This window comes from Pollicipes pollicipes, unplaced genomic scaffold (assembly GCF_011947565.3).
Source record: "Pollicipes pollicipes isolate AB1234 unplaced genomic scaffold, Ppol_2.1 Scaffold_7261;HRSCAF=8764_pilon_pilon_pilon, whole genome shotgun sequence".
In the NCBI taxonomy this organism is placed as follows: Eukaryota; Metazoa; Arthropoda; class Thecostraca; order Pollicipedomorpha; family Pollicipedidae; genus Pollicipes; species Pollicipes pollicipes.
This window is the reverse complement of record NW_023597054.1, coordinates 44,170,177-44,179,208: the sequence shown is the minus strand read 5'-3', so window position 1 is coordinate 44,179,208 and position 9,032 is coordinate 44,170,177.

Below are 9,032 nucleotides of genomic sequence, written 5' to 3'. Positions count from 1 at the left end.
CAGCCACGATTCGTCACTGGCTTTGTTGGAGAATGCCCGAGAAGGGGCCGAAGGGCCCCTCGGGATCAAAGATCAAGAGTCCAATTGGAGGGCTGATAGTACCGAAGAACCTAAATGATTGACCGTAGGTCACAATGCTGATGGCCCTGTTTGTAGGGTCGTGACCTAAAATGTCAGTCAAAGGCCCTTCTATATCGACAGTGGACCTGCGGGACAGTGCGGGCCTCTATTCCGGCCAGAGCACACCAACACCGAACAGTCGGCTCCGTGCCGTTCTTCCTTATTCGTGTCGCCTGCCTTCCCATATATGTGCCCGCGATGCGCATTGGCCGGGGCCCCCGCAACAATGCTGAGCTCCTGTGTCGGTCAGGGGCCTACAGTCCTAACAAAGTATCCCGTGTCAACAAGAGACCCCGAGTCGGCCGGGAGACTACTTGCTAAACAGGGAGGGGGTCGGTTCCCCAAATGCCAGAGGAACACTTGCGTTGGTCGGGGCCCTCTGACAATGAAAGGACACCCGAGAACTTATCACGAGAGTTTGCATTGAGACAATGCGATGGCCCTGTGCCAGCCAGGGCCCAGTACGGAACGTTGGGCCCTTCAATCCAATTCCAGTTATGGACCCGTTAAGCCAAACAGAGTGTGAGCCAATTATCGAACCATCTGCGTCGGTTGCGTAGATGTTGCGTAGACGTGGGTTCCTGCGTCGATCCAGGGTCAACTGAGCGAGTCACAAGGCCTCACGCGTCAGAGAAGGGACCACTGTGATTAGCTGTGTCCTTCAAAGGGCCTCCGGGTCGGCCAGGGGACCCCGCTCACGTGTCGCCAAAATGTAGTCCGGCAGGTAACCCGCGATGGGACAAAATGGACGCGAACGATGATGTGCCCCCTCGCGCCGGGAACGATAATGTGCCCCCCCCCCCACACACACTCAGTGTGCTACTTAAGGGGGTCACTTGGCTGTAAGTATCTCCTTAGTATTAAAAAGAGTGGGTCGAAATAAGTTCCGAAAAAATACAAGCCAACCCATGTTTGGCTGAAAACGTTCTTTATGTGCCAGAATCAACAAGCCAACTTACATAAAAAGTTTTGAGCTTGCGTGCTCGCGATCTCAGGAGGAAGAGCAGCCATAGCCAGGATTGCAGTTTCCGTAAAACCTAGTTGCATTGGCCACTGTAAGTTAAACCAGACGGCAGGCACCTTGCGCACGAGAACGACCATCGAAAAGTAATGTTTCCGAAAGTCTTCCAAATAAATCGTACCGTTTAAAAATTAAACCGCGGCGTATCTTTATTTACAGCTCTGAGGCTGTCCCCTGGCTGGATTAACAGTTACAGCCACGCGAAAAATAGAAATTCTACCTTTAATCTTCAGGTTCCACCACCAGATTTTTGTTTGCCCCCTGTTGGCCACTGCTTATTGTTAGCCGTGAGGACGGCACCCAGCAGCCTATGGAGTCTGCAAAGCCGGGCGTCGAAATTATTGTTGCTAAGATTTGCAGTGTGTATGTTCAAAACTGCGTTGCATTGTTTTCATGATAATGCAACGTAACTGACTGACTGAATGCTGAAAATTTACAGGCAAAACGGGTTGGCCATATTTACACAAATGTCTGGCTCATTTCTATCCACAATCTACGTTCACGAGGTCCTCAACATCTCAAAAAATTTATAGCTTCTATAGGTCTAGAAGCAGTTCAATGAGCCATTGTAAAAATGAAGCGATTTACTCAATTGCGCCATTCAAAGCCACGCTTTTTAACGCCTCCATTCGAATGCGCAATGTATATCCCGGTCAGTTGCGGCCCACCGTCGGTATGACAGAGCCTCCTTAAATTTCAGGGAGAAACTAAAATATATGTTTCCCCAGGCAAACCACAGGCAAGTGGCTTCACCCTTGTCCCCCGGTGGCGTCGCTCTTGGGTGCCTCCCTGCGGTCAGTATCTTCTGCACGACCAGGGGCAATAATCCTCGAGGAGCTTGAAGACAGGGAAGACATGGATGACACGGATCCTCTTTAGATTAATCGAGCGAAATATTATGACGTAAGAGAATTGAAACGAAAGTCGTGTTAATTTGTTGCCGCCATGCAGCTAGGCACGCACTGCTAACCGTTACCCAACTGGGAGAGGAACATTTCTTATCCTTTCAGGTTTTTCCAGCGTAGCTTGAAATATGAAAAGCTGCATGCAGCAAAATTTCTTCTTACATTTTCCTCATCATTTTAACATATTTCCAGCCCTTCAAAGCCTAACTGCCGGTCAATTCATTGCCCTAGATTAGGTCACGTGATCCAATACTCGAAACAACTTTTCACACCGTTGTCACGGGATGACTGTTTTTGAGAGAGTACCAGCCAGTTGCAAGAAATTTCCGGTAAGAACATGTTTCGAACGTGTGTTATTGACAATGATACAGAAAGCCCGACAACTCAGGGGCAGAACGCTTGAAAGTCAACTCTTGCCAATGCGGCCAGCGCTAGCTGTACCAGATTAATAGTTAAATAGTAGTGGAAAGCGGGACAAGACGGGCATCTTAGCGGTTTTTTAAAATGGAAAATTCATAAGTCTGTCCAGAAAGTATTTAGCAGATGGATATTGAAGGCTGATCAATTGTCTCTCTCTTTTAAAAGCGCTGGTTTGATATCTCTTCCTGTTAAAGTGTGATCCTCCTAAATATCAGGCAACGTTTTTCCCTCATTTTACCCCCGGCTTGGGGCAAAACGAAGCAGTATTTGGGGCAAAACGGACAAGTGATGAGATTGAAGAAGCGAAATAAATATGTTCAAAGTTATCATTTTTTAATGAAAAGGCATCAACACATGCATTGCTCGGTGAGTAGGTATTTATCTGGACATTCAATAGCTATATTTCTTAAGTTTGGGCTCTCATATTTTGTTCGAACCATCTCACTCCATGCTCGTTTCCTCAGTATGATCCCACAAATAAAAGTTGTTACTACCAGAAAATGTGTATTACAGCTTGGTATGAAGCGACGGCCATTGGTGCATGGCTTAGACACAGAACTAGAGGAACACAGCCTGGTGGTTACACAATGAGACGACAACGATCGAGTCTTAAACACACAAGTCATCGAGCAAATTTCGCTCAGGAACACTCACTCGTTCTTCTCATCAATCCACTCCTCAGTCATTGTGAACGCAAAACACGGAAGAGGACAGCCTAGTGGATCCATCAACAGGTACGACCAATGGCGAAACTAGACAAGACATCAGCCTGCTTAGTCATCCCGGCACAGTTCGCACACGAACATGCACTCGTCCTCTTCATCAATCCCTGCACAGGCATCGTGCGCCCATTTATCGCAGAGAGCACATCGCGACCAAGACTCGCTCGATTTGGACATGGAGAAGAAGGACCCGCAGTACAGACAAGCTACATCTTCCTCGTCCGAGGACTCCTCAAAGGTAAGCTTTTGCGGCGTACGCTTCTTTTGTTTGCGCTGCGGCTTCTGAGTTTCTACATCCTTCCTTTTTTTTAGACTGACTTCAGTCGTCATTTTTCTCTCCTCCCTGTCTACCCGCCTTTCCTTCGAGTCTCTTCTCGAGTTCCTCCTTGTATGGTGTGCCAGTCAAGACACATGTTTTACCTTTCTTTCGTCCTTTGCCTCTCTCCTCCCTTGAGTGTACTTTTGGCACAGGTAGAATTTCGCGGGGAAACACATAAGGGCTTGCGGGTGTGTCATTTTGACCTTGGGAAGCATGGCTCGGTCCAGCTGAGCATGACACTTCTAGAACGTCATCTTCGTCATCGCTAGAGCTTGGTAAATCATCTGGCAGGGCCCCAACGGTGAGCAAAACGGGAGCGTAAGCTAAACGGGGGCGGGGGATTTAAAGTCCGCCCAGTCTGTTGTGCACGGCGGTCGGTCCTCATCAGGGCACTTATTAGTCCCATTTCTAGGTAGGCCGCGCTTAATCATTATGATGGTGCGACAAAGAAGATTAGCTGAAAGTACAAGACAACGAGGCATTAAGCAAAAGCTCCGTGCAAAATGTCACATCATCTCGTTCCACTGTGTCCAGAGTCAAGCTCCTGGCTTCAATACCATCTTGAAACCTTTCCAACCAGCGCGGCCGCAAAACTAGTCGGCTACATCGACAGACGAGCGTTGCCCGCTAACGTCACGTGCTGCCCAACGCCCGGACTGAGGACCAGCTAGTGCCACAAGCCACCAGCATCTGCTGTTCACTTTCTACTGCTTCTACCACCAGACTTTTCAGGGCCCTCAAGTGCCGAGACTCTCACACGGGGCTAGCGTGACACACACTCGAGGGGGGGGGGGGAGGGGGCACTTCAGGGCCACTCCACCGGGATCTACAAACTGCTACCGCCAGACTTTCCAACACCCCGTTCTTGGTGTCCGCGGACGCTACGTTCGCCGCTGTCTTTGAATGATATGGTCCCCGGGTTCTGCGTCATCCAGGAGGATTCTGCAATCAAATGCTCTCCACCAATCAAGCAAACTTGGCGTGTGAGCCACGATGCGCTACGTTAGGTAATGGGCCACGTTACATCAGCATCAAGAGAGCCGACTTCGAATCGCCTCGAGCTCGCCGCATTGTGTCGGGTCCGCCGCGGTGGCTGCTTCTCAGCGACCGTAGCCACTTTAGAGGTAAGACGTAATGCATGACATCATGTCAAAACTATGCTACCACGCCATGCTCCGGTATTACCGCGGCGACCGCAGGCACCGCGAACAAGGCCCAGTTCAAGGGCGGCTAGTAAGCTCCACTGGCAGAGCTGCTGCCATCTGCAGATAGGAGTGACGCGCCATCTCGCGGCCGGCCGAAGCCGTCGGCTGGGCCGCAGCTACCATCCGACGGCCGGATCGGTACACCACCCCAGAGGCTGGCGATCACCGCCGTCTGCAGACAAGACTGCCAGCAGCCAATGCCGCCGCCCACCGTCATCAGCTGGGGACTTCCGATATGGGGGAGTGACAGCGACCTACCTGAGGTCGTGCCGGCGGCCCGCGCGGTCACGGTCGCCCCGCACTGATGCGAGAGCGTACACTTGTGTGTTCAACGAACGTGATGCGTTGCGGGCGTCGTCATCGGCATTGGGGCTTTAAGATGAACCCAGCTGCTGAGGTTATATGGCGTCACCTGCGTCCCAACCTGGCAGGAAGAGCGGGCACCGCGGGGAATCACATCCCGTACCTCCGGTTTCCCAGACGCGCAGTGGTAAACACAGACGCGTTAGCCACTGCACCACCAGCACCCAAACTACGCTACGGCCGGGGAACGGATGAAGGTGAGGCTGCGGGAAGGATGTCGTCCCGTTTCCGACTTAGCAGCTATGGCGATCCCGTACAGTCGGCGTGACCAGGTCAAGGCCAGATTGATGATCCCACAACACTAGACATCATCACAGCCACATCCATGGCGCCAGTACATCATGCACTGGCGCCATGACACGACGTGTTATGTACCGGGGCGTCACTTTGGCGCTCTCGGAGGTCTCCAGCCCCGACAATGCTAACATGAGCCCCCTTCATGCTCTTCGGGGCCTCCCAATGCATATTAGCAAAAAGGAACGCTATACCAATGAAATGCAGTAAATTTATCTGAGCTGCTGATACGTTGGGCATCTAAACATACCATCGTTAATGCCATGCTTATCTTGAACCAAACAGTACCCTGTGCGTGCGTTGTGTAATCTCCATGGCAACTTCCCGTTTGTAAGGACAGTCTGCAAACGCTGGCGGGTATTGATATAATGAGATCACATTGGTGGATCAGGAATATGGAGAACACTATACGGCAACACCTTAAAGTACAGGATGAACCTGATAAAGTTGGCTAGCGTTTTCTTCAACAATAGCAATGGTATTCATCGCACGGTCGTGACTATGGTGGCATTCGACTGCCAATTCAATGGCAAAATACAAGCAGCGACAGCGGTAGTCAGAGCTTCCGCATCTGTCAAGTAGCTACTACAAGTTAAAACATACTCCAGATGGCCACCTGGCCGTCCAGGATGCGCAACAGCCGAACCTGCCGCAGGTGATCAGCTTTCTTGGCGATCCTGTCGACGATGATGCGTCCCATCACAAGTCTGAAGTCCGTGTTGAGCTTTCGAAGGTTCGCTGGCTTGTCCATGTGGACGTGGTTCTTTAGGTTAACTCAAAGCACGCAGTACGAGGGCAACAGGTCGGGCGAGTGCAGCGCGACTTCACGGCAGACTCAGGGTTCATCGTCAGATGATGTCTTGGTCACCGGCCATCACCGCAGCTCCAGCATGACAGTATGGACGGCCAGCACCGCCGAAGCGCCACGCTCGGTCCGCCCACACCCAGGGCTCTGCTCAGCCTGCCCTGGCGGCGGGCGGCGGGCGCCCCGTCAGTGGTCACCACGGCGCCCTCAGGCGATACAAGGCGCGCTGGGGTACAGTACAGGCCGGCGTTACCACGGAGATGGCACACCTTGACCAACTGGTTTTTCAACATCTGAGGGCCGTTGGATCGTTATGTGGCCCTTGATTGTTTTGGGCATCTTCACCATTTAGGAATGCCCTTGGCTGACTTCCTACCTTTGTAGGCCCTTTGATTATCCCGTGGCCCTTAAACCTTGCTTGTTTGGAGCCTGCATTGTATCGTATTGCATTGCACTTTATGAGGTCCTTCCACATTATTGGGCTATTCTTGGGCCCTCACTAAAAGGTACATCGACAGTCGCAAGGCGACAAACATAGCACCTCACGAGTAGACATATGAAAGCGGTTAAAAGTGTCAGGTACTTTGAATAATGTCCCTTAACGACGGTCTTAAACGTAGAAAAGGCAAGTCCGCAGTGTCGTTGCTGGTAAAACCCGCGTACATAAGCGCACTTCGATAGGTACATGCTCGATTTCCGTGTTGTTCTCAGGGCGTGAGTGATATATGAAATGACTAGACTGACGCGTTCTGCGCTCGGTGTTTTCAGGTTGTAGGAGAGCTTAAAGCGTAAAGTCTCTGGCTCCCCGTTTGCCAATACTCTGTACAAAATTCAAATATCGAAGAAGTTAATGAGCTTTTGGGCGCTGAGTCGGTTAAGCCGTCGTGGGATATAAAACACATGACGAAATTTACGTCGTCCGGGGATCACCCCAGCTACGAAGTTAAGCGCTTTCTGCGATGTCACAAAAGTCGTGCTGTTCGCGCCCCCATAACTTAAACACAATAACAAACATAGGAGAACACAAGAGCGTCAATGATGCGTGACAGAACATTGGCAATTAACACGTGTTGGCATTTAGGAGAGCGACAATAAAGTCGTCTAAGTGCCTCACCTGCTGCCGCCCTGTACCCCTTGCATTGTGTATTTCGAGTTATCGGGCATTGAAGACCCATTTGTGCGATTTTTCAGAGAGGTAGGCGCAAATAAATATTTGTCATCGAAAGGCCAGTTTAGCGCACCGCACGAGTACAACATGTCTTGCGTGGCGTGAGTTAACACCACACGTTGTTGATTTGTCGCATTATGTGTGACGAAGTTAAGTGCTTGGTTATATCAACATTCATTCATGTACATTGGAAGCGGAGCAGCGCTTCAGAAGGAGCGGATGCTACCACCAACTTTGAAGAAGACTTTTTACCATGCGCCGCCATATGGTTAATACTCAGTATTCTTGGAAATTGAGGGTGACTCCGTGAACGGAGTCCCCGCTCCTACGCCCATGATGCACATATTGATGATATTATGTTTAATCCATTTGATAAGGGGTACGAGCCCTCGGTTCCCACTACGTGAATATGACCTTGTCGTCTTCCCAGGAATATTTTATCGGCTCAGCGGACCCTCGGCCGTTTTTTTTTTAGCTTTTGGCGACCACGTTTACATTCTGAGACTAGAAACGAACAGTTGATCTTGGACAGGGGCAAAGTTTTACAAAGCAAGGGGGCTAAGTAATGGAAAATGACGAAACTCCCCCAAATGCACCTCCAGACGGATGTCTCTTCGGATTTGGCCCACTTTCGTCTTAGGGTTGGGAGTGCTGGAGCACTCCCTCCGCCCCCAAATAGAATAGGAAACTACACACCTAACCTTGGGCACAAATTCTGAAGAAAACTATGTTTGTCACTGACAAAAAGGCTCCAGGAGCTCATACCCCTTTCGAAGGTTTTTTCTGAGTCTGTTAGCTTACAATCGCCGATATCAGCTCTAACAAGCTCCTGCGGCAGCGTGGACCGCCGTCGCCGGTCACACGCCTGGCCCGGCGCGGAGCGTAGCGGGCGTGGGGGGGAGCGCGTGCGCGCCGCCCCCAGCCCTGAGGCTCCGACGGGGAGCCGGCAGCCGCCGCAGCCAGTCCGGCGGCCGGCGTCAGCCGCAAAGGGCGTCCGTGCCAGGGGGGCGGCCGTGCCGAAGGCGCCACAGCAGCCCCTAGCTGACGACCAGCGGAGGCGAAGGTTGGAGACGCCGAGTCGCGCTGGCCGGCACGTGGGGTCGCTGCTGCACTTACGGCAGTGATCACAGTCAGGAGCCACCGCCGGTTGAAGTGACGAGAGCGGACCGCAGTACAGTCATCGCGGCGAAGACCTTCATCCGGGCTATACCGTCCTGAAGGACTTCACGGTGAACACTTACCACGTGGCGTACCCTCGCGAAGGATCGTCCTCACGGACGGGCGGCGCAGTTGGTGGAAAATACTGGCACGTAAACTTGGTTCAGTAGCGCTGATGTGAGCAGAAGATAATTTTTGCGGCATAAGAGCCGCGGTAAAGTGAATGAAAACTCGTCAGACGGTGCTACACAGGTGCTTTACAGCGTTTTCCTGGCGCGGGCTAATGAAGCCGTCCGACGAAAGAGCTGTGGGGAAGCTGTAGCTTTTACGATGACCAGGTAAAGACAGTCTGATGTTTATTACGACTTGACTGAAGACCTGTACAGTCTAAGCAGCTGTATTGTTAACAAGAGTCGACAAATGTCCACTGGACGGCTGTCGCAGACCTGCCCTCAGCTGCGACCGTCTGCTTTGAGGAGCCTCTCTGCAGTTGAGCGACCGTAGCCGGCGGCTTTCCTCGGTGCGCGCCACG